The following is a 25645-nucleotide window of genomic DNA, read 5'->3' on the forward strand; positions in this document are numbered from 1 at the left end:
TGGTGGTGGTGGTGATAGTGATGGTGATGGTGATGAGGAGTGAATGCTGAGTGCTTGTGGCGATGTGGCGGCTGCTGTTGTTAGTGATGATGATGGTGATAATGGTGGCGTAGTGGTGGTGATGGCAGTGGTAATGATAGTGCGTTGGATTGGGGGAATGTGGATGAGTTGAATAATCTTGGTGGAGAAGGAGGAGGAAGAAAAGACATGCAAGTGAGTTACTGGGGTCGTGTAGTAGTAGGAGTAGTAGTAGTAGTAGTAGTAGTAGTAGTGATAGTTGGAGTAGTTTGAATTGGGCCGTGGAAGTAGTAATAGTAGTAGTAGTAGTGGTAATGGTAGTGGGGGTAATAGTAGCAGTGGTTTGAAGCGTGTAGTGGGAGGAGCAAGGTTGTGGCGGAGCGTGTTGTGGGGTTTAGGAAGGTCGTCGTGGTCATGGTGGTAGCGGTGAATCGTAGGAAGGTGTGGCTGTGGTCGTGGAGTGGTGCTTGGGGCGCGGCGTGCGGTGAAGGAAGGCGTGATGCAAGCGTGCTGCAGGGAGGGAGGCTGGCTGGCTCGTTGGCTGGCTGGCTGGCTGGTTGGTTGGCTGGCTGAGAGACTGCCTGGCTCTGTGCATGAATGAAACGAGGAACAAGGAGAGAGACAGAGAGATAGGGAGACAGATAGACAAAGAGAGAGGAGGAGAGAGGAGGTGGTGTTTGGAATGAGATAGAGAGGAAGGGAGAGAGGCAGACAATGTGTGTGTGTGTGTGTGTGTGTGTGTGTGTGTGTGTGTGATCCATACGAGACAGACAGACAGGCAGACAGACAGGTGAGTGACCAACCAAGGCCAGCGCCATCTTTTATAGGTGCTTGGACTATGGGAAGAGGTGGGGAGGGGAGATGAAATGGGAGAGAGTGGGGAGGATGGTGAGGGAAGGAGAGGAGGATGAAGAAAGGAAACACAAGACACTCACCCACTACACACACACACACACACACACACACACACAACAGTAGTACTAGTAGTATTAGTAGTACAAAATTACAATCACCAAAACAAATACAAACAAAAATCAAAATATGTATTGTGTAAGTTTATCTAAAATTAAATCAGTACCTGCCTAAAAAAAAAAAAAGAAGGAAAAGAAAAGAAAACACTAAGCATTTTAAGTATACAATTCTCGAGTATCCCATGTGCTTAGGTGAACAATTCAAACAAACTTACGACTACGTGTGTTGAGAGAGAGAGAGAGAGAGAGAGAGAGAGAGAGAGAGAGAGAGAGAGAGAGAGAGAGAGAGAGAGAGAGAGAGAGAGAGAGAGAGAGACGCGGAAGTACTGGTTAGGGAGTAGGGAATGCATGAGGTTTGTGTTCTCATGCCCCAAGCAACACGATGGATGGAAGGGTGTGGTAACGGCGGCGGCGGTGGTGGTGTCCAGTCTCTCTCTCTCTCTCTCTCTCTCTCTCTCTCTCTCTCTCTCTCTCTCTCTCTCTCTCTCTCTCTCTCTCTCTCTCTCTCTCTCTCTCTCTCTCTTTCATTCCATGTTTTCAGGCAAGTGTCTTCCTGTTTTCAAATTCGGTGCTTTCACATACATCTCCCTGAGAGAGAGAGAAAAAGAGAGAGAGAGAGAGAGAGAGAGAGAGAGAGAGAGAGAGAGAGAGAGAGAGAGAGAGAGAGAGAGAGAGAGAGACCTCCCCAGCCCCCCAAACACCTGGTGCCGCCGCTACACTTGCAAGTTTTATGGGCAGGAGCCGCTTTTGACCGGGCGTGGGCGACTGCTGACGTCACGCGGGTTAAAGGTGAACGCGGGGAGGAGGCATACGGCGAGAGAGAGAGAGAGAGAGAGAGAGAGAGAGAGAGAGAGAGAGAGAGAGAGAGAGAGAGAGAGAGAGAGAGAGAGAGAGCAACATAAATGACGGGATGTGAAGGCCGGAGAGAAAGAAGAAAGAGTTGAAAAATGTAAGTAAAAAGGTGTGGAGCTGCCTAGTGGACATTGATATGTGACAAAGAGAACGCGAAGGGTGCTGGGGGGTGGAGGGGCAATGGAGACAAAGGGAAGGGAAGGGAAGGAATGGGTGGAGGGGGCAAGACAGGACGAAACAACCTAGGAATGGATGCGAAGTGCGTTGCGTCATAACTGTCTACTGTTACCTAGTAGTAGTGGGAGGAGGAGGAGGAGGAGGAGGGGAAAGGAAGGGAGGAGTCTCAGTGTTGCGTAATGGTGTTTTACCCATTCCCCCATCCCACATCTCCCCTCCCGCCTCTCCTCCCCTTCCTATCACTCCCCCTGTCTTCCCTTTTCTTCCACTCTCTCTCACCTACATTCTGATCCTGCTCCACTCTCTCTCTCTCTCTCTCTCTCTCTCTCTCTCTCTCTCTCTCTCTCTCTCTCTCTCTCTCTCTCTCTCTCTCTCTCTCTCTCTCACTTTTGATTTTTCCTTTTCTCTTTACTCTTCGTCCTCATTCCTGCCTCATTTCCTTTTCCTGTCTGAGCGTTCGATACATTTCTTATTTTCTCATCCGTTTTATTTGCGTTCTCTATTTTTCTCTTTTTTTTCCTCTCTCTGTCTCTCCTTTTTCCACTTGATATTCTGTTACGTCTCCCTCCCGAATAGAAAGGAAGGAGGAAGGCAAGACGGACCCTGGCACGTAAGGAAAGAGAACTCACATGAAAGAGACACGCCGTGGACGAGGAACAAGTTTGTGAAGGGAAGGGAAGGAAAAGAGAAAAGGCACATTGCGGGAGAAAAACCGTGTGGCCGGAAAGAAAAAGGAAAGGAAAGGAATATTCTTTTCTCCTCCACTTTCGTCACTGAGGGATACGTGTAATGAATTATTGCTCGCTCTTTCATTCTTTTCCTTACTTATCTATTTTATGTAGTTTGCTTCAATTACGCATTTACTTGCAGTGTGTGTGTGTGTGTGTGTGTGTGTGTGTGTGTGTGTGTGTGTGTGTGTGTGTGTGTGTGTGTGTGTGTGTGTGCTCGCGTGGCAGTGTGTGGCGTCATGGGAACAGTCGTATACATCCCTCAGTGACCTATTAAAGTGTGAGAAAATTCACAACCCTAAATATCTCGACATACAGAGAGAGAGAGAGAGAGAGAGAGAGAGAGAGAGAGAGAGAGAGAGAGAGAGAGAGAGAGAGTGCTCATTTTTTCCTGCTTGCCTGGTCGTGCCTGCGGGGAAGCCATCCCGCCTCACAGGTGTTTGTTCGCACCTGTCGCTTCACCCTCATGCCCGTATCTCCGCGGGGGGACGCATCACATCTGGCGCACAGCCGCACACCACCCCGGGCCGCTTCACTGTGTTCAATTGCACCCGCTGGTCCACTTAACAGGTCCACTTAAAGACGCGCGTGGTGTTATATTAAGTACTTTCCAGGTGTACACCCTGGAGCACCCTTTCATGATGCTTATTTTAATGATAAGCTTGATATGTTACACGCATTCCTTAGTGCTGGGGTAGCGTGGTGTTTACTGGTGTATGCTATCCTTGTATGGTAACGTGGGGACCTCACCTGGAGTGTTGGTATGGTGCGGTGTGGTATCCCAGGGCGCCGCGCCAGACAGGTGCCGTGGACTGCCCCCACGCGGTGACTGTGACTCGGATGCCCAAACAGCCCAGACCCACTCCACTCCTGACCTTTGCTGCGGGGAAAACTATCATCGCTTACCTATAATGTTGAAAGTAGGTGCGTGCACACACGTAAACACACACGCACGCACGAACATACATATGCGAGCGCACACACACACACACACACACACACACACACACACACACACACACACACACACACACACACACACACACACATCATGTGATCGTAAAAGCCTTGGATAAATTGCGCACGTACAAACGCAAACGTATACACACATAAACAAGCATACACACACACACACACACACACACACACACACACACACACACACACACACACACACACACACCACTGAAGGAGCCTGGTCGTTGACCTGAAAGCAGCTTCGTGATTAAAGTCAAGGCTTGTAGGAAATGCCATCACCCGCCTCTCGTTTTCTGCGGCTCACTCTCTCCAACCTTCAACCGAACTTTGCTCTCATTCACAGTGTTCCTGCTGGCGGCTTGGAGGACGCCTGGGCCCGCTCGCTCGCTCGCTCACCAGAGGGAGGGTTCTCTTAGAATGTCGGGGAATAGAAAGGGGGGAGCAGTAGATGTTAGAAGGCTTGAGAGGAAGTTTCCGGCCCTCCATGTTAGCCACGATAGATATGCAGGCAGGCGCACACACGGACAGGCAGTCTGCATTGGGGGGGAGAGAAAGGGGGATAAGTTGACAAAGACAGGAAGTCAAACCGGAAGATGAACATTTATCAAAACCTTATACAGACAGACAGATGTACTTACACAACACACACACACAGACATGCAGAAGGGACGAGGAGAGGGCGGCCTCCCGTGGTGCTGGTTGTGGCCGCAGTACGCCGGTTCAAGGCCAGGCGCGCCCTCCCTTCCCTTCCTCTCGCACACGTCGCCTGCTCGCCCCTTCCCCCTCCTCCCCCTTCGTCCTCCTCATTACTCTGACTCTCCACTTAGCCCCCTCCACATTTTTTTCCCGTTGGCCTCTTAAAGTGTGGTTTTTGTCTAACTATTTTTCCCCTCTGCTTTTCATAGCCTCCTTTCCACGACCCTTTCCAGGCTCTCGTCCCTGTATTTGACGTCCTTCACTTTTCCTTCTCAGATCACTGTGTTCCTCTCCTTCCTTCTCCACTCCACGTTTGTATTCATTCTCTTCCTATTTTTTTTTTTCTCCAATCAAAACTGGTACTAAAGTTACTGGTTTGCAGTAAGTCATAGTTGAGTCGGTACCAGTCCCGTCCTGGGCTCCTGCAACGAGGAGGAAGTTGTGCATGCGTGGCGGAGATTTGGATGTTGGGAGGAATTTTTCGTTGTTGGGAGTGAGGAGGGAAGAGGAGATACGTGAGAATGAGGAAGAGGTTGGCTAGTGGTGAGGGAAGAGTAAGAGTGAGTGCAGGACAAGTTAACAAGTGGCAGCAGGAGTCAGAAAGGCGATGAATGTCTCTGGAGTGAGGGTTGGCCCGCCGCCAGGTGCCATGGTACTCCTCCCTCATAGTTTTCATTGCTGGGTATTCACCATTCCCTCCCCGCCCGCCACGCCCCGCCGCGTCGCCTAGGCAGAGTAGGTCAGCCTAGACGTCTTTTTGCGCTGTAAAGGAAATCATTCGTCCCCTCAGGAAACAGGAAAATCGCAGAGTTCCTGAAGTGGCTCTCGAGGCGAAGAATCAGCCAATGGTGTGACGACGTTGTGTTTGCGCGCGCTCTCATTGGTCAGCAATCTTCCCGCCCTACACAGGTGCAACAAAGACAAGTGAATGCCGCCCGCCGCTCACATGTCAGGCCGGCAGCGTCATGTTTTAACGCCCGGCCGCTCTTCACCACCACGCGACGGGTTTAGCGCGCCCTTGCCTGCGCCGTGTCGAGGGGTGCTGCAGGACGTCGCCGCCGGTGCTGCCGCGCGGTGGCGTGGTGTGGCAACCCGAAGATTTTCACGCAGTTACTCCCCTCGAGTCTAATTTTCTTCATCAGCGGATCGTGAAAACATCTCCTGAAGCTTACACAGGAGACCTTGGCGGCGCGGAGCACTGTCTTGAGGAAACATCAACATTTTATCGCTTCCCGCCGGGCGTCACGTGGTGAGACCCTCCGCCGTGCGGGTTCACCCTCCCTGGACCTGGCGCCGCGGCCTCCTCAGCCGGGCGTCCTCAGTGCGTCCTTCAGCGGCCGCCCGTCCTCGCGGGGTTGCGGCAGCGGGCAGGGACCGACCTCACCCTGCCGACGAGAAAGTAGGAGAGAGTTGGACTTACCATGCATGCGTAATACTCGGAATATGTTCTCCAGAAAGTAAGGCCGGAGGTACACAAAGAGGATGAGGCAGGAAAGGGAAGAGGAGGTTGGCAATTAGAAAGTGTGTAGGGTTGGAAAGTGGTCTGGGATGGATGGGAAGCAAAGGGTTGTAAGGGATGGTAGTAGTGGTGGTGGTGGTGATGGAGGTGGTGGTGGTAGCGATGGTGGAAGTGGAGGAGAAGGCAGGGGTGGCTGGCCATGAACCTGGGGTGTCCTCCACGCCTCCTGCCTCCCCACCGCCACAAGCACTACCTCCAGCCCTGCTCCCTCTTAGCCAACACTCACCTCCACCTCCTCTTCCTCATCCTCATCCTTATACTCATCCTTGTCCTGCCCCCACTAGACCCGCAGCCCTTACAGCGTTTCACCACCACACATACCTTCCCCACCACCGCCACCACCATCATCATCCCCGCTCCAGCAGCACGCCCACCCTCGAAGCAGTCACTCACGCCCACACTTACGCAGCCCCCGCCCACGCTCACCCACGTGGATCGTAACCCATTACCCAAGTTCTGGTTAAAGAGAACTTCTCCAGCTCTAGGAAGTCCTCTCTCTCTCTCTCTCTCTCTCTCTCTCTCTCTCTCTCTCTCTCTCTCTCTCTCTCTCTCTCTCTCTCTCTCTCTCTCTCTCTCTCTCTCTTCCCGCCTTCTCTTTCGCTTCCCGCCCTCGCTTCTGCTGTACCCTTGTTTAAAATTTTTTTTCTTCTTCCTCCTCTTCCTCTTCTCCTATCCTTAATTTTTCCGTTATTCTTCTCTCTCTCTCTCACTTCCCTTTACTCCCTTCCTCTTCCTGTCCTCCTTTGATCTCGTCCTCCTCCTCCTCCTCCTCCTCCTCCTCCTCCTCCTCCTCCTCCTCCTCCTCCTCCTCCTCCTCCTCCTTTCACTAATCATCGTCCTCTTCATCCTCGTCATCGTCTTTCTTTCGATCATCCTCTTCTTCCTCTTCAGTTTCCTCCACCTCCTTCCCTCTCCCTTCTCTCATAGTTGCCTCCCACCACCCATCGCCCCTCTCACCCCCCTCCACCGTCAGCAGGGCGTGACAGGTGTCATTGGGGCAGGTGTCAGGCCAGGTGTTTCTCACGACACTTCCGCCCGGTGGGATCAGGTGAGGCGTCTTGGCAGAGGCTCCATTGAAGGTCCGCCGCCCGATTTATTTACTTACTCGCGCCTTTTTGGAGTGGCGTGGCGTGAGTGAGTGAGTGATTCCTTTCGTTCCGGGCTATCTTTGGTGTGTGTGTGTGTGTGTGTGTGTGTGTGTGTGTGTGTGTGTGTGTGTGTGTGTGTGTAATGGAGGTGGTCTTGAGTCACAGTGAATAAACAGAGGAAGTTTCGTTTTTTTTTCTCTCTTTTTCTCTTTCTTCTCTCTCTCTCTCTCTCTCTCTCTCTCTCTCTCTCTCTCTCTCTCTCTCTCTCTCTCTCTCTCTCTCTCTCTCTCTGTCACACACAATGGCGGTTTTAGACGTTGGGCGACGTAACTTCCGGGGGTAGGAGGAGGAGGAGGAGGAGGAGGAGGAGGATAGGATGTTGCCAGACGCCACTGGCTGGTTGGCAGACGCTCCTTATCTCGTGTCCCGCCTTCCTCCTGCGCTATCTCTATCCTCTCACGCCGCCACCGATGCCGCGCCTGATGCCTCTCCGCACAAGGGGCACTGGCGTCGACTGCTGATCGGTGCGGTGATGTTAATAACTGTGTGTGTGTGTGTGTGTGTGTGTGTGTGTGTGTGTGTGTGTGTGTGTGTGTGTGTGTGTGTGTCTGTCTGTTATGTGTGTGTGTGTGTGTGTGTGTGTGTGTGTGTGTCGTTAAGAGGAAGGGCGTGTGGGGATTATGTTAAAGAATGTAAAAAAAAAAAGGGGATGGGAGGATATAAAGATTAAAATATGTACCCTTTAGAAAAAAGTATATGTACTCACTCCACGAGCTTTCTTTTTTTTCCTTCTTTTTTCATCATCTATGTTGTATATCTGTGTGTGTGTGTGTGTGTGTGTGTGTGTGTGTGTGTGTGTGTGTGTGTGTGTGTGTGTGTGTGTGTGTGTGTGTGCGTGCGCGCGCGCGTGCTTTTTATTTTACAAGCAACCTTTCCTCCTCGCCTCAGCAATCCGTGCCATATTCCTGATTCATCCCACTCTCATGTCCTCCTCTCCCTCCCTCCCCTGCCTCCCTTCTTTGCCCTTCCTACCTCCCCTGCCCCGTCCATCTCATGTACACACACGGACAGTAGCGGCAGGGAATTTGGCTTCCCTTACCTTCCCGGGACCCTGGCAGAGCCTCTCGCTTCCTGGTCCCGGGTCTCGTGTGTCCTGGCAGGGGAGGGTGTGCCAAGAAGTGAGCCTATGTAGCCTCTTACTATGCCAACCGCGCGCCAGGAGTTGTGAGGAACCTGGCGAGGACCTGGACACGTTGAGTGGTGTGTGTGTGTGTGTGTGTGTGTGTGTGTGTGTGTGTGTGTGTGTGTGTGTGTGTGTGTGTGTGTTGATTGTGGTGTCTAGTGTGGCGACTGAAGCACTTCGGCGTCATCTTATGCGCAAGCACACGCCCCACGTGCTCAGTACCGTGAAGGAAGGCGCGGGGATGTGCAGGAAGTATTTAAAAAAAGGGGAGGATAAAAAATTGTAAATGTTTTGAAAGTAAGCGAAGCATCTGTTTAGGATTCAGGGGAGTAAAGTTGCTGCTATTCTGGTTCAGTGTGTGTGTGTGTGTGTGTGTGTGTGTGTGTGTGTGTGTGTGTGTGTGTGTGTGTGTGTGTGTGTGTGTGTGTGTGTGTGTGTGTGTGTGTGTGTGTGTGTGTGTGTGTGTGTGTGTGTGTGTGTGTGTGTGCAGGAAAGGAATGGGGTAAATCCTTCTCTCTCTCTCTCTCTCTCTCTCTCTCTCTCTCTCTCTCTCTCTCTCTCTCTCTCTCTCTCTCTCTCTCTCTCTCTCTCTCTCTCTCTCTCTCTCTCTCTCTCTCTCTCTCTCTCTCTCTCTCATATCAAAGCAAGCAGTTTATCATGCTAAGATGTTTTCATGGTGGGGGAAGGAGAGCAGGAGGATGAAGGAGAAAGAGGAGGGGAAGTGAAGAACGAGTGTGGCATTTAAACGTCACTCCTCCTCCATTTTCTTCTTTACGGGAATGAATGCAGTGCCTGACGAAAATTAATGAGTTTTATGATGCCAATGGATTCCGAGCCACGCCGACATCTCCTCCTCGCGTCCCTGATGGATGACGGAGAATAAAGCAGAGAAGGAAACTTGGCCCCCTACCTTGTTGATACTGCGATCCCTCCCCTTCCCCGTTCCCCACACCCCCTTTGTCTCTCATCAGCAAGCCTCACATACCTTCCCTCCCCCCACCACGCGTGTTGTTGTGGTGACTGGACCCTCTCCCCACCCCACATCTCCACCTCAGCCACGCAGCGCTCGATTTAGCCCGTAGGTGGAGGTGGAGGGGACAGGTAGGTGGGGAGGGATGCAGGGCGCAGGTATAGGCCGGGAGACGCGCCGGTGATGCCTGAAAACAGCCTCGATTTTTTTAAGGCCTTCGATGCGAGGTCAAATAAAATGATAGATGCACTTGATGAAACTTCCTCACGTTTTGCCGTTCTGAATGCCGACGTGAGCACCCTTTCTTCCCTCCCCCTCCTCCCGCCTTCCCGTCCCCCTGACCCCTCTGCCTCGTCAGCACTCGCACACACCTCACCTAGGTCAGTCAAACACGAGGTCAAATATAGTCACAGTGATGTGCCGCGTCAGGAGAACACTCACATACAGTATGGCCGCCCCGGTGCATTGACCTACTCATAAGCTGGTTAAGGTCACACTCATGGCGGTTCACGTGGCATCCCATGCGAGTTAATGCCCTCCCCTCGTAAACTGTATGTAAGGAGAGTGAAAGACGAGTTGAAGGAGAGTAATCACGCGTCTTTCCTCTCCCCTCAGATTTTTTTGGTGTTTCTTAGAAATTGCCTTTAAAAATTTGGAGAGGAGAAGAGTATGAGGATGAGAATAATACTAGGTGGAAATACGTAATGTTTCATACAGGGACTGCCACGTGTAGGCCTAATAGCCTCTTGCAGTTTCCCTTATGCTCTTATGCTCTAGCACCAGTGTATATTGTTTATTTCTTCATTTACTTAGTCGTCCAGTTTCCCAGAGTCGTCCTTGTTTTAGTTGGAGGTTCCTGTAGGGGGTAAAATGATTAAAAGATTATGGTGATGCCTGTCATGACTTCTACTGTTGTTTGTTTAGTTACCTGTAGTATGTAAGGGTTGATGGGATCCAGTATCATCTGTAGTACACACACACACACACACACACATATAAACACAGACACGTTTTTGCTTCAGCAGCCCCACGACAGAGCATATGTTGTCACGAGTTACGAGGGACAACGTAGCTTACACCTGCTCTCTCTCTCTCTCTCTCTCTCTCTCTCTCTCTCTCTCTCTCTCTCTCTCTCTCTCTCTCTCTCTCTCTCTCTCTCTCTCTCTCTCTCTCTCTCTCTCTCTCTCTCTCTCTCTCTCTCTCAAGAAGTAGCAATTCTGAAGGAGAAGGAGAAAAGAAAAATAGAAACAAGACAAGGAGGAGGAGAAGGTGGTGGTGGTGGTGTTTGTGATGGAGACGGCGATGGTGGTGGTAACCTTCGTGTTGGAGGGGAAGGAGGAAAGGGTTGGAGGCTTGGAGGGATGGGGGAGGGGAGGCAAGAAGGCCGAAAATAGCGAAGCAACCAACCATCGAGGCCCAGAAGGAAACTGACCGATGGTGTTGTCGGCGGCTGCGGGAAGTGTGTCAGCCTTCAGCTCGGATATTGCACACCGTCTACTCCCCCCGTCCTCCTCCTCCTCTTCCTCCTCCTCCTCCTCCTCCTATAACTATCATCTCTTCCTCTCGCATTGCACCTCCCCCTTCGTCTCCGTCTCTCTCTCTCTCTCTCTCTCTCTCTCTCTCTCTCTCTCTCTCTCTCTCTCTCTCTCTCTCTCTCTCTCTCTCTCTCTCTCTCTCTCTCTCTCTCTCTCTCTCTCTCTCTCTCTCTCAGGCGGAAATGTATGTGGTCATGGCAGGTTAATTATCATCTACCGTAATAACGCGACGTGTGTGTGTGTGTGTGTGTGTGTGTGTGTGTGTGTGTGTGTGTGTGTGTGTGTGTGTGTGTGTGTGTGGCGGGAGATGAGGCAAGGTGACCGCTGGTGTTTACAAGTGTGGTCACCAATTATTTTCGGCTCGGGTCAGCACACTCGGGTTCCGCTGATGACGGCAGGTAAGGCGACAACAAGAGAGGGCGCAGTGACGTCAGCCAGATAGATGAGCTTTGTTTACCTCTGATCGTCGCCGCCTCATCCTTTTATTCCTCCTCGTTGGCCAGAACTCATCGAAAATATGGGTCATGCTCATGCAGAAAACCCCAAACCGCGTCAGACAAGCACAGGTTTAGATTGTTCTTCTCTCTCCCTTCATACTCAGACATACTTATATAGGCTTTTTTTTCTCCCTCCTTTCCCTGCTCAAGTCGTGTTAATACTCTGACAAACACATACCTAGATTCTCTCTCTCTCTCTCTCTCTCTCTCTCTCTCTCTCTCTCTCTCTCTCTCTCTCTCTCTCTCTCTCTCTCTCTCTCTCTCTCTCTCTCTCTCTCTCTCTCTCTCTCTCTCTCTCTCTCTCTCCATAATTCGTGTTCATACTCAGATCCTTATTCCTAAACGTCTTAGCGTCTTGCTTCAGCGTCTATTCATATACTCTAGTGAAAGTTAATGGAAATTTCAAGAGTGTTTTTACAATTCTAGTGATGGTTGGATAAGAATACTGTGTCAATAGGAAAAACATCATGGCAAGCCTACTAGTCATCTCTGTGGCCTTTGAAAATAATCCGTAAGAGAATCCAAAGCGTTTAAGAATATAGTGTCTCAAACAAACATAGATCAACATTGTCTTTCTCTCCCTCCACAAGAAACAGACCATCAGTACAAATCTATCTTACGTTGAAATATATTCTTAACATCAGCACAATCTTACCTGTACATTTCACTTTCTCTAAAGGTGAGCGATTGTTTCATAATTCGTTTATTCCTGTACCTTTATTTTTTTCTTTCTCTGTCGGGGGAGATTATGATTATCGACATTTATATATTTCCTCGCTCCTTCGTACAAAATGTGGTGTCCTAATTTTTCTCTTGAGAGTGTAAGAAAGGGAGAGAGGGATGGGGAGGATCATTCTAGCTTTTCTCTCCTTCTTTTATACTTGTACGCAGTAAAGAATCCTCGAATAGAGTAATCCTTTCCAGCAGGTAACCTCTTTATAAGCCAGGGAACCTTTTCTTGTCTGCTTATCCTCCTCCTCCTCCTCCTCCTCCTCCTCCTCCTCCTCCTCCTCCTCCTCCTCCTCCTCCTCCTCCTCCTCCTCCAAGTGTAACCTTAGGAAAACCCAGACTTACTGGACAGTAATTCAAGAATGCTGAGTGTGGGGATGCTCCCTTCCCCTCCTTCCTTCCCCCAACCCTTCAGGCTCTTCCTTCCCTCCCCCCCAAACACCCTTCTTGACATTTACCTCGCCCCTCCATCCCATTCTTTCCCTCCTCCCCTTTCCTTCCTTTCTCCTGTCTTCTCTCCCCCTCCTCTGCCTTTCCTGTCTTCCCTCCCCCTTCCCACATCGCGTTCTTCCCTTCTCAGACCACAAGAGGCGACGGTAAAATGTGGGTCACAGTCATTCAGGAGGAAGAGAGAGAGAGAGAGAGAGAGAGAGAGAGAGAGAGAGAGAGAGAGAGAGAGAGAGAGAGAGAGAGAGAGAGAGAGAGTATTATGCATTGTTATTACCTCCATTCATTGTAAGTCTACCTGTAATTCTTGACGAAGAATCTTACTACTGTGATGTAATGATAACAATGTCATCCTTACGTGCCTCTCTTAAGACTCCCTTTCTTTCTCGCCAGGTAAGGAAGGCTGCGACGCTGACAGGTTTGGTGTGGTAGCGGGCGGAGGACACGGTAAGTACTCGTGTGGGTGGGGGATGTTGGGGGTTGGGGAAGTGGAGGGAGGGTGTGGAAAATTACCTTCCTCTAACGTCTCGATATTATACAAGCATCTCTCTCTCTCTCTCTCTCTCTCTCTCTCTCTCTCTCTCTCTCTCTCTCTCTCTCTCTCTCTCTCTCTCTCTCTCTCTCTCTCTCTCTCTCTCTGGCCCACCTGAAGGCGCTGGTTCGTTGTCGACAGGTGCACGCCCTCCTCCGCCAGACTCTCCTTCTTCCTCTTTCGTCCTCCCACCCCCCTCTCCTTCGCCTTCTTTCCCTTCCCTTCTCCATCTGTTCCATCCATCCCACGGTGACTTGTTTCACCTTCCCACAGCCTCACTCGGCCTTTGTTGTGTCACCCACCCTAGTCACTGAACATACACACACACACACACACACACACACACGCAGAGAGAGAGAGAGAGAGAGAGAGAGAGAGAGAGAGAGAGAGAGAGAGAGAGAGAGAGAGAGAGAGAGAGAGCAGGATGGGAGGGTGAAAACATACTTTCTCCCTCTCACTCGATCCAAAAGTTCACACATACTCAAACACACACATTAGATTCGTTCAGGGTAGTCTTAGCTCGCCTCCCTTCACACCTGGGCGAGCACGTGGGTATAAGCGCGCCTCTTATCACACACCTGCATCGCCGCCACGCAGGTATAACGGCGGAAGTGTTCCCTTCGTGATAGCCCAAAGTTGCAAGTCCGCTCCATTGTAACCACCGTCTGTCTCACACACCCCTCACTTCTCTCACTCCTCTCCCTTTTCCTGTTGATCCATTCGGCCCCCTTCACCCTTTTCCTGCTCGCCCCCCGCAAGGATAAAGAGGTGTGTCTGGCCCCGCCCCTCACCTCTCCCCGCTCCCTCACCTGTCCCCTTAGGCAGGTGTCACGGGGGCACGCTGAGCTGGAGTACTTACCTGCCCGCCACCACCCGCGACCTTCAGCCCTCAATTAGTGACCGTGGGAGAGGTGGCCAGGTGAGCGGGGCGTCAGGTGCACCCTCTTTGTGTCCAGCACTCTCCCTCCTCTCCTCTCCCTCTCCACCTCCCACCCCTCCGCGCACCCCAGGGCATGGCTACAATGGGGGCTGGCGCGGAAGGGAGGGAGGAGGAACGGCGGGACGGTCTTGGTAATGGTAGCAGGAAAGGAAAGAAAGGGGCGAGAGGGTGTATGGATGGGAGGGGAGGGTGCGTGGTGGTGTACCGTCCTGGTGGTGGTGGTGAGCCCAAAACAAAGGTGGGAACACAAATTAGCCCCGAACAAAGTCGGCAGAAGCTGCTAATTACATACAGCGTTTTGGCAACAGCAGCGATTCATGTGCTGTCAGCGCCGCGCCAAACAAGGCAAGGTTAGTGGGGCACTCACACACACACACACACACACACACACACACACACACACACACACACACACACACACACACACACTGTAAGTAAGTTTATCAGTTACTGAATACAAATAAGATAAAACATGTAAAAAAAGCAAAGAATTCAAACCAAATAAAACAATCATAATATTTTTTTCTAAACACACCAATAATCATCTAAGAAAACTATCAGATATCTAACACACACACACACACACACACACACACACACACACACACACACACACACACACACACACACACACACACACACACACACACACACACACACACACACACACACACACACACACACACACACAGTATCGCTTTCTGTCGTAATACACAGACACGAAAGAGAGAGAGAGAGAGAGAGAGAGAGAGAGAGAGAGAGAGAGAGAGAGAGAGAGAGAGAGAGAGAGAGAGAGAGAGAGAGAGAGAGAATACATAAGTACGTAGGGGGCAAGATGCGGGGTAACATTACCTAAAAAGAGACTTAACCTGAAGAGCAGGGAACGCATCTGGGTCACCTAACCATCTACTTATCACGAGGCGGCGGGTGGTTGGGGAGCTGACGGTGACGGTGACGGGGTGAATATTAGCTGCGGATTAAGGCTTTGAGTGACGTAAGGAAAGAAAACCAGGTAAACAAACAGGTAGGCATGATGAGGTCTTGTCATTCATTGTAAGTAAGAAGGCATCCATCTCCTCTCCGTTCTCTCGTTCTTCTTCCTCCGCCTCCTCTTTTTCTTCTTCCTCCCTCCTCCTCCTCCTCCTCCTCCTCCTCCATAATCTCCAGAGACTGATCCACCACACAGATGTTCCTATTCTCATTATCTCCACTTCCCTTTCGATCTCCCTTCTCATTTATGTGATTATCTGCCCCAATACTCTCTCTCTCTCTCTCTCTCTCTCTCTCTCTCTCTCTCTCTCTCTCTCTCTCTCTCTCTCTCTCTCTCTCTCTCTCTCTCTCTCTCTCTCTCTCTCTCTCTCGTTTTTCTCCATTCCTCTTTCTTTCTCTCTCCCTGCTTGCATGATCACTCTGTCCCCTTCTTCTCCTCCCGTCCCCCCTACCGGAGGCGAATACAAGGATGGGAGGTGGGAGGGGTGTAATGAATGGTGTCTGGTGAACGCCGCGTTGCACCTGTTACACCTGCCTCCTCCTCCTCCTCTTCCTCCTCCTCCTCCTCCTCCTCCTCCTCCTCCTCCTCCTCCTCCTCCTCCTCCTCCTCCTCCTCCTCCTCCTCCTTCACGCGCAGGGGTGATGGGACGCCGCCTGTTACCGTGGGAAGGAGACAAAAGGAATGGGAGGGAAGAAGACGGAGGAGAGAAAGGGAACAGGTGGGAGAAGGAGGAGGACGACGAGAAGGAGGAGGAGGAGGAGGAGGTCTGATACGAGGGAGAGAGGGAGGAAGCAGGCAAAAAAAAAAAAAAAGAAAGAAAGAAAAGAAAAAAGAAAAGGAAAAAAGTAGGAAAAATATTAATATGACTATGAAGGAGAGAGAGGAAATAGGGTGTTCATTTTGTATGGCAGGACGTAGGTGGAGGAGTAGGAGGAAAAGGGAACTGTGCCTAGGAGAGAGGAAAGGGAGAAGACTTGGTGCAAGATAATGTTAGTACGTAAAAGTAAAGAATATATGGGAGGAATTGCAGGGGATTGACGATTGACGGGCGGGGGTGAGTCCGTTGGAGGGAGGAGAAGGATGGAGGGGGGAGTAGCGGAGAGGGAAGGAAGGGAGGGGGTGCCCTTCTTACGACAGCTTCCGGTCTCCGCGACGCTGAAGTAGGTCTCAGCCGCCGCATCGCCGCCACCTCGCGACGCTGCGTTTCTCCTTTGTCCGCCGCGCTGGATTGTGTTAGGCAAATAACCTCCCACGGCCATCAACTGGGCCGTGGTGCTGGAGGGGGGCAGGGGAGCCACGTGGTCCCCTCCCCAGCAAGGTGACTCACGCCCCCTGTACTGCCGTAAATAACTCCTTGCTTTTAATAGTTTTTTTTTTTTTTTTTTTTACCGATTAAAAATAGCCGTCTAAAAATATGCAGTAATTAATTTCCCATCTTGAAGTATTTTGTTGCACATTTCATGTAATTTGGAGTATACAATCTTTAAAAAAATGTATTGTGATAAAAATATTCCGTGTTGAGTAATGGAGGTGGGTGAAGAGGCGGAGGAGCAGGAGGAGGAGGAGGAGGAGGGGAAGTGAAACGTGTGCTGCAGACGTGGCGTATAATCAGGCACGTAAGACAAGGACGTGACGCGGGTGTATCGCTTTCGTCGCCTTCTGCAGACACCTGACCAACACCACGCCACGCCACGCCACACAACAGATCGGCAGCACAGTGTAGGGGGTGGTGGGGCTCAGAGGGAGGGGGGTGGCGGACAAAGGACCAACTGGGGGCGGAGGCGGTGCAGGGGAGGAGGGGGCCCGTGACGGAACACTGCGTAACAGAAAGGAGAGGAAAAGAGTCTCGAAACTTATCGTCATGCTAGGAGGAAATCTGGGCCGTGCTGTGACGGTGACGGTGACGAGAGTGGATGTGTCAATTATTTCCTGTCTGTACTTCACACCCGAGCCACTCCCTGGACGGTTGCAGAGGCCCGCCACCGACACACACACACACACACACACACACACACACACACACACACACACACACACACACACACACACACACAGGCGTATTGTATAATGAAGACCTTTATTGTTACGTCTTTTATAATGATATTGTTTTTATTTTCCTTTACTTTTTTATCCATAGAGAAACTCGTAACAAGACTTTTATTGTTAGAATTTTATGATATTGCCTGTTGTTGCTTTTTTTGTCCACAGGAAAACTTGTAACAAAAATTTTATTGTCGGGTTATATGTGTAATAGTATTGGTTTCTCTATTCATAAAAAAAAAAAAATCTTGTAGCTAGTGATCTTCAGCCTGCCAGTAGTACAGACTCATGAAGGAGGCGAGAGTGAGAGGGCTGTAGTGAAGAAGAGGAAAGAAAAGACTAGTAGTAGAGAACAGCGAACACTTGTGGTAGAGAAAACCGAACTAGAGATTTGTAATATAAAGAACAGCGAAGAAAATACTTGTAGGAGAGAGCATCACCAAAAAAAAAAAAAAGAAAAGAAAGAAAAAGAAAAACGATTCAACAGCAAAAAAAAAATAAGAGAACAGCGGAGGAAAAGTCATGCAGTAGACAAAAAAAAATCACATTAGAGAATACAAAGAAAACAGACAAAAGCTAAGAAGAAAGAAAAAACACCTGTAACAGAGAACCTCAAAGAAGAACACGCGTAACAAACAACGGAGAGAAAAAAAAGACCATGAACAGTCAACAGCAAGAACATTAAGAGCAATAGAAGGAGACAGTACGGGAGAGATTTGGAGGCGAGGTAAAACAAGAAGAAGCTTAATGTTCCAGTCATATTCAGTGGCAGGGAATCGTGACACCGCCTCATCCATTCACCCCGAGGCGCGTCTCAACCACCACCACCACCACCACCATCAGCAGCACGAGGTAACCTGCTTGACGTTCCAGAGTGGCGGTGGAATCTCATCTGACCTCGCTACTGCTTCTTTTCCTCCCCTCACTCATCCTATGTATATGTAATTAACACTCTCTCTCTCTCTCTCTCTCTCTCTCTCTCTCTCTCTCTCTCTCTCTCTCTCTCTCTCTCTCTCTCTTGTCCATGTGTCTCTCTTAGCCTCCGACCTCTTCTGATCTTCCTTTTCCCTCTTCCTTATCTCCTCCTCCTCCTCCTCCTCCTCCTCCTCCTCCTCCTCCTCCTCCTCCTCCTCCTCCTCCTCCTCCTCATTCCCTCCCTCCCTCCCTCCTTCCCTCCTGACGCTTGGAGGAACCCGGAGAATGTCAGGTGATGAAGGATGCAAAAAAGTGACTCTCTCTCTCTCTCTCTCTCTCTCTCTCTCTCTCTCTCTCTCTCTCTCTCTCTCTCTCTCTCTCTCTCTCTCTCTCTCTCTCTCTCTCTCTCTCTCTCTCTCTCTCTCTCTCTCTCTCTCAGTCCACCACCAGAACTAACTCCTCCTCCTCCTCCTCCTCCTCCTCCTCCTCCTCCTCCTCCTCCTCCTCCTCCTCCTCCTCCTCCTCCTCCTCCTCCTCTAGACTCCGGAGTTCTTTGACCTGAGGAGGGAGGGAGTGGTGACGTCACGCGTGTCATGGTTACGGAGGGTGTATTGGGGACAACCCTCCCACAGCGTCCCGGGAAGTGGATCTGCCCCCCCTCTCTCCCCATTACCCTCACCACCCTCACCACCCTCATCTATCCCCATCTCACCCCCCACCTATCCCCCCTCCTATTCTTCTCTCCAATCTCCGTCCTCTCCCCTCTCTCTTCTCTTCCCTCTTCCTTCTCTCCTGTCTCTCTCTCTCTTTCTCCGTCACACTGCCTCTCTCTCTCTCCCATCCCCCTCCCCTTCCTCTCTCCCCCTCAAGCTGCCAAGGACAAGCGACGGAACTCTTAACACACACTGACGACTCTCTCTCTCTCTCTCTCTCTCTCTCTCTCTCTCTCTCTCTCTCTCTCTCTCTCTCTCTCTCTCTCTCTCCTTATTAACCCCACAGATTTTGTTCTTAGGAAAAAAAGTAGCTAAAAAAGATAAAGGAGTATTTTTGGAGTGAGAGAGAGAGAGAGAGAGAGAGAGAGAGAGAGAGAGAGAGAGAGAGAGAGAGAGAGAGAGAGAGAGAGAGAGAGAGTGCTTGTTTGTAATCAAGAACAAGCATCCTATATATATATTTTTTGTGTGATTTTTAATAGTAAGGAATTGAAATACTCGAAAAAATGTGCTCAGATTGTGTGTGTGTGTGTGTGTGTGTGTGTGTGTGTGTGTGTGTGTGTGTGTGTGTGTGTGTGTGTGTGTGTGTGTGTTTGTATAAGAAAGTTTCATGGCTCCGAAAGGTCGATCCTGATTTGTGGATTGAATTACTATGTCACTTTAATATTTGGAACTGTGCAGCTGATTTCTTTCCTTCTCTTTATTCTTTCTTTCTTTCTTTCTTTCTTTCTGTATTTATTTATTTATTCATTCTCATCGCTTCTCGTAGCCTTCATTGTTTTCATATCGTCCTCTTCCTCCTTCTCCTCCTCCTCCTCATCCTCCCTTTTTGGAAGTCCCACATCGTCTTTATTTCATCTTTGTTTTCTCCTTCCTTTTCGACATTCTTTTCGTGTCATGTTTTTTTTTTTTTTTCGTTCTTTTAAACTCCATCTCTCATCTAATTTTTCTCTCCTGCTCCTCATCTCCCTCCTTCATCTGAAAGCCCCAGTCCTCATTCTCCTCTTTCTTCTAAAACGCCCCCACTTCGTCCCTTATTCTTTTCTCCTCTTCTCTGACCTCTATTCTTTTTTCTCCTCCACCTCCTCCTTCTTTCTTCAGTTACGTCCCACACCGGTGGTTATTCTTTTCCTCCTCTTCTCTGATCCCTCTTCCTTTTCTCCTCACCCCTCCTGCTTTCCTCTAGTGCTTCACTCTTATCTTTACTCTTTTTCTCTTCTTTTAAACGCTTCTACTCCCTTCTCTTCCCTTTTAACTCTCTCTCTCTCTCTCTCTCTCTCTCTCTCTCTCTCTCTCTCTCTCTCTCTCTCTCTCTCTCTCTCTCTCTCTCTCTCTCTCTCTCTCTCTCTCTCTCTCTCTCTCTCTCTCTCTCTCTCTTAATAGCTATCACTCCGAACTATAAGCATTTTTTCTTCTTTGATCCTCATTGTTTTCTCTCTTCTCTTTCTATTAATATCACACACACACACATCGACGTATGTTATTTTCCTCCTCATCTCTGACGCATTCCTTTTTCTCTTCCATATCTTTAAAAATAAAAAACTCCAACTGAAACCTATATTCCTTTTCTCATCTTCTCGGATCCCTACTGTTTTCTTCTTTGTCTCTGTTTCTTCTCTTTCTGCTAAAATCTCCTGCTCTGACCTATATATATATATTTTTTTTTGTCTCCCTCTCTTTTTCTTTCCCCCAGACCTACTATATTCTTTCTTTCTGTCTTTCTTTCTTTCTCTCCCTCCTGTTAGTTCCAGACCCATCTCTACATCACGTTCACCCGAGATTGACCTTTTTAACTCATTGATTCCCGCTGAAACTCACAGATCTGCCCGTCGCGGCCCTTATGATTGTACCGAGAACCAGCCCCTTTGCAGCGACGCGTGGCGGGATGCAGGGCCAGGCAGGGAGGGCTAAGCGTGCCTGCCGTGTGCTGTGCTCTGGCGGGAGGGAAAGGAAGGGAAGGACGAAAGGGGAACTGGTGTAGGGAGTAGGAGGAGATGGAGGAGGAGGTCATGAGGAAAAGTGACCAGGAAAATAGCCTGATGAACAGTGAAGGGTGTGTGTGTGTGTGTGTGTGTGTGTGTGTGTGTGTGTGTGTGTGTGTGTGTGTGTGTGTGTGTGTGTGTGTGTGTGTGTGTGTATACGTGTGGATTGATAGAGACAGCTTGTTGTTCTTCTCTCTCTCTCTCTCTCTCTCTCTCTCTCTCTCTCTCTCTCTCTCTCTCTCTCTCTCTCTCTCTCTCTCTCTCTCTCTCTCTCTCTCTCTCTCTCTCTCTCTCTCTCTCTCTCTCTCTCTCATCCAAACCAATCCACTACATTCCCACCTCTCCTCTCCCTCCCCATCCATCTATCCCCCTGTCTCACCCCCACCCCTTTCCACATTCCCCTTCCTGTACTCAGTCACTGCACAGCCCCCGTCCCCTTTTCCCCCTCTCCCTTTCCTCCCCATTCATTTATCTCCCCGCTCCGTATGTCTCCCCTCACCGTGAATATAAGAGAGTTTCAGCATCAGCGTGTAGTTTGTGGGATTAACACGCGCCGACATTTTTTTCCTGCCGTGGACAGTTCAATAATGGGAAGTACGTTACTAACATCACGACCAGATTAAAATGGGGTTAGGTGTGTTTTTTTATACATAGAGAGTTTTGATGGCACGTTTAAAATTTGTGATGTAAAAGCGACATTCGTTAGTCTGTGTGTGTGCGTGTGTGTGTGTGTGTGTCGGTGTGTGAAGGTGAGGGATGTTATGATTACACAGGTAGTTTTAATTAAAGGTCTCTTCCTGTAACGCTGTGTTATGTTACTGGTGTTGTGTGCTCTCTTCTATTGTGCCTTACGTTCTCTCCTCTCCCTCTTAAGTCCCTTGATCCTCTGGCTGTCTCCTTGCAACACGTGACAATCTATACAAAGGGCGTGGTGTGTATACTCTTGGCCACGTCTGTACCGCCACCATCCGTCACAGCCGCCTACTATGCTGTGTAATGCTGAGGAGCCTTTACATATCCTCGCCAGCCATTCGTGTTTTATTCCTCCTCAGTGATGTTCCAGCTCACACTTAATTGCCGTGCTCAGCTTAGTTATATTGCATGCAGCTCTTGGTTGACACTGAAGTACATCGAAATTAATATAATGTCTGTGTTAAGTTGGTAATTCATTAGTCTTTTCATTGATTCGTCCATTCATTCGCTCATTCATTCATTGGTTAAGTTTATAATCCCGCACTTGTCTTATTTTATTTATTTATATATTTATTTATTTATTAGTTCTTTATTTGTTTATTTGTATTTATTTTTTTTCATTAACTTATTAAAGGAGGTGCATTTCATTAATACATTCATTGTTTCATATGTTCATTCACTATTCACTCACGCTCTTGTTGTATTTCTGTTGCATGTTATTTGTATGACATTGTGATCTCAGACACATTTATTCTGACTTAAATTTCAACGGAAAACTAAGTTGCATAAAGTTACACATTTTAATACATTTATTCATATTTTTTTTTTCCATAAATCAGACAATCATTCATTATGGTCAATTGTAATATCACAAGACACTAAAAAAAAAAAAAGATCATCTGTGAAATGCATGGCAGGTTTAGATATGAAATGAACAAGTCAATTAATTCGCTCACTCGCGCTTTTCTTTATGAAGCTATTTCTAGTCACTGCTGTAATCCCAGTATTTTTTTTCTCACATATTGAAGTGCGTGTTAAGGTCTACACATGAAAATTATGAACAAGTCAACTGACTCGAGCATTCAACTTTTCTTTTTTCCTTTACAATGTTATTTTTAGTCACGATTCTAATCCCTCTTTTTTTCTACCCATATACGTTCGTGACAAGTCTAGAACAAGTCAATTCATTCCGTCATTCACGCTTATATTCTTCTTTCTCTCCCACTCTATGATGTTATTATTAGTCACAATTGTAATCCCAGTCACTCTTTTTATCACATTGAGCCTCAAGGGGCGTGCCAGGCATTCGTAATCACAAATTAAGTGAGCACAACACCTTGCCCCGTGAAGCTGGTGGTGGTGCCGCGGTGGTGTCGCCAGGTGGTCGATGCGGCGTCAGATTGAAGGCCACGTAAATGTAATGTCGGGGTGCGTGTTTTGAGCATTTTATGTCAAGAGTCCAGGAAGTATTTTCATCGTCGACTTGACTTGACGCGCGTTCGATGCCGCCCAGCCAGTCTGAAGCGACGGGAATATTCCATTATGTATCGTTCATTGGTCGCCTCTACCGCCGCCACCGCCTCCTCCTTCCTCCGTCTCCTCTCCTCCTGCCGCTCCCTCGTCTTCTTCCGGGTTCTTTTCACCGGACTCCACAGCCTTGATTTTTCACTTCTACTTTACATTTCTTCCTCTCTTTTTCTTTTTTTTCTATTTTTTTCTTTCCTTTTAAGTCTTTTCTTGCCTTCTTTCTCCAGTTTGGTATTTTGGTATTTTCTTGAACTTTACATTATTGGCGCGTGTTTTTATTACGTCTTTTTTTCTTATTTTTCTTGTAACTCTATATTACTGACTTGGAAATTTTCACGTCGTTTTTTTTTTTTTCCTTCAAAATATACTTTTTTTTATTTTCAACTTTACATTTCCATTTTTTTTTTTTTTCGGTTCGGATTTTTTTTTTTTTATCTTTTACATTACTAATCCTCATTTTCTTTTTACTTTACCCCTTCCAAGTTATTTATTTATTTATTTTTTCACCTTCACATTACTTCCTCTCATCTTTTCCCACTACTATTTTCCACTTCTGCATGTAACACATTTATTTTCCTTTTCTTCGTCGAATATACGTTACTGAAGGACATTTTTTTACGCTCGTTTTCCTACTTTCTCCAGTATTTTTCTCTTCCTTCGTAAACATTTTCATTAATAACAAACATTTTCAAAAGCTTATTTTTTTTTACTTTAGTCATTTAGCTAATTTGCGCTCTCTCTCTCTCTCTCTCTCTCTCTCTCTCTCTCTCTCTCTCTCTCTCTCTCTCTCTCTCTCTCTCTCTCTCTCTCTCTCTCTCTCCACATGTAATTTGTTGATGGTACGGATGCTGTAGAGGCGAAGGCAGTGGTGGTGGCGGTGGTTGTGGTGGTGATGGTAGTGGTGGTGGAGGTGGAGATTTATTTATTTATTATTTTTTTAATGTTATGTTTAGCAAGCCATTACGGTAATGGCGGCAACCTGGGCACTGATAGCTCCCATGTGACGCCCTGTGCTCGCCTGTGACGCAAGTGTTTCTTGTAAGGTGGCGGAGCTGGTTCTGGTGGTGGTGGCGGTGGTGGTGGTGGTGACGATGGTGGTGTTTAGTACATACATTCACGAGAAGCTGGACTGGAGAGAGAGAGAGAGAGAGAGAGAGAGAGAGAGAGAGAGAGAGAGAGAGAGAGAGAGAGAGAGAGAGAGAGAGAGAGTGGGGGGAAGTAGATGAAAAAGAAAGAATTAAATAATTATAAGGAAGGGAGTGAGCGGCGGGAAGGGAAAGAGAGAGAGAGAGAGAGAGAGAGAGAGAGAGAGAGAGAGAGAGAGAGAGAGAGAGAGAGAGAGAGAGGAAGGAATTAGGGAGGAAAGAGGAAAAAACGACGAAGAAAAAGAGGTCGGGATCACGAGTAAGGATGAGTCTGGGAGAGTGTGGGCGGGGACTGGAGTGGGGGGAGAGCGGGTCAGGGGCGGAGAGGTGGTGGGTGGCGTGGGCGGTATTGATGGAAGAGAGAAGGAAAGGAGGGAAAGAGAGAGAGAGAGAGAGAGAGAGAGAGAGAGAGAGAGAGAGAGAGAGAGAGAGAGAGAGAGGGAGAGAGGGAGAGGGAGACAGAGAGAGGGAGAGTGTCGAGATCCTAGTTCTATAGCAACTCTCCTCCTCCTCCTCCTCCTCCTCCTTCTTAACTTCTCTCTGCTTCTTCTTCTACTCCTCCTCCTCCTCCTCCTCCTCCTCCTCCTCCTCCTCCTCCTCCTCCTCCTCCTCCTCCGCCTCCCGCGCTCCTTTTCCCTCCAAGAACTCGCCAGGGAGAGAAAAACTATTCTGGAGAAGTAGAGGAAAAAATGGTGACGGAAGAAAGAGGTCCACCATTCCCTGCTGCTCTTGAGGAGGACGCCGAGAGAATAAAAAAAGAGATGAAAAAATAAATATATCCCGGAGAGAGAAGGGGAGGAAAAGCAGGTCAGGAGGTGGACGGGGCGTGTCTCCTACTGGACGGCAACGCAGAGCTCTTGAGTTCCTGAGTTGACGGAGATTCTGGTCACCATTCAGACCGTAACGCCCCTACGATTGCATCAAAAAAGGGGATTGATGCGAGTGACAGACGTATGTGTGTGTGAGTGTGTGGTTGTTGTGGGCGTGTTGAGGGTGTGGGCGTAATGGCGGAGGTAGAGCTGGGAATGGGAGAGGGGAAGGAAGGGAAGAAGCGAACATCATCCACCGTAAACTCGAAAATTACTCCAACAATGGGTGTTCCCTATGGACCTTCAGTTCCCCGTCCCTCTTCTTTTCCCTTCCACTCTTACGCCTTCCTCTCCACACCCGTGCTCCACGCCACGCCCCGGAATGGATCGTCCCTCTCTCTTTTCCCTCTTCCTTCTACTCTCCAACACTCCCCAACCCTATGAGCCGGTCCCCCTTCTTTTCCCTTGATTCCCCAACGCACTCCGACCCTATGAGCCAGTTTCCCTCTTCTACTCCCCAACACACCCCAACCCCTATAAGTCAGTCCTCCTCCCTTTTCCCTCCACTCCCTAGCACTCCCCAGTTGCTCCCTCTCCCTCCATCCACCAGCAGAACGAATGCTGAAGGCATGAGCTGAGCGGGCGCGGAGGAGAGCAGAGCGCAGCGGAGGGACGGAAGCGCGCGCCCTCCGATCCCTCCCAGCCAACACAACTTTCACTCGAAGTATTGCGTTCAGACGGAGGCCAAGCTGTCGCCGCGGCCACACTCACCACTAAGATTATTTCAAAACAAACCACGTCCCACTCCCTGACATCCAAGTTCGCGCTGGACCGAATGGGAGGGTAGGGGGAGCTGCAGGGGCGGTCCAGCAGGGGAAGTCTCGCCTCTGTTCCCCGGGAAATGGGTTATGGGCGGGTGTGTGAAGAATGACGAGTTGGCAACTAACCCCCGCGGCCATTGCAGAACCACTTG

This window comes from Scylla paramamosain, chromosome 7, assembly GCF_035594125.1.
Source record: "Scylla paramamosain isolate STU-SP2022 chromosome 7, ASM3559412v1, whole genome shotgun sequence".
Lineage (NCBI taxonomy): Eukaryota > Metazoa > Arthropoda > Malacostraca > Decapoda > Portunidae > Scylla > Scylla paramamosain.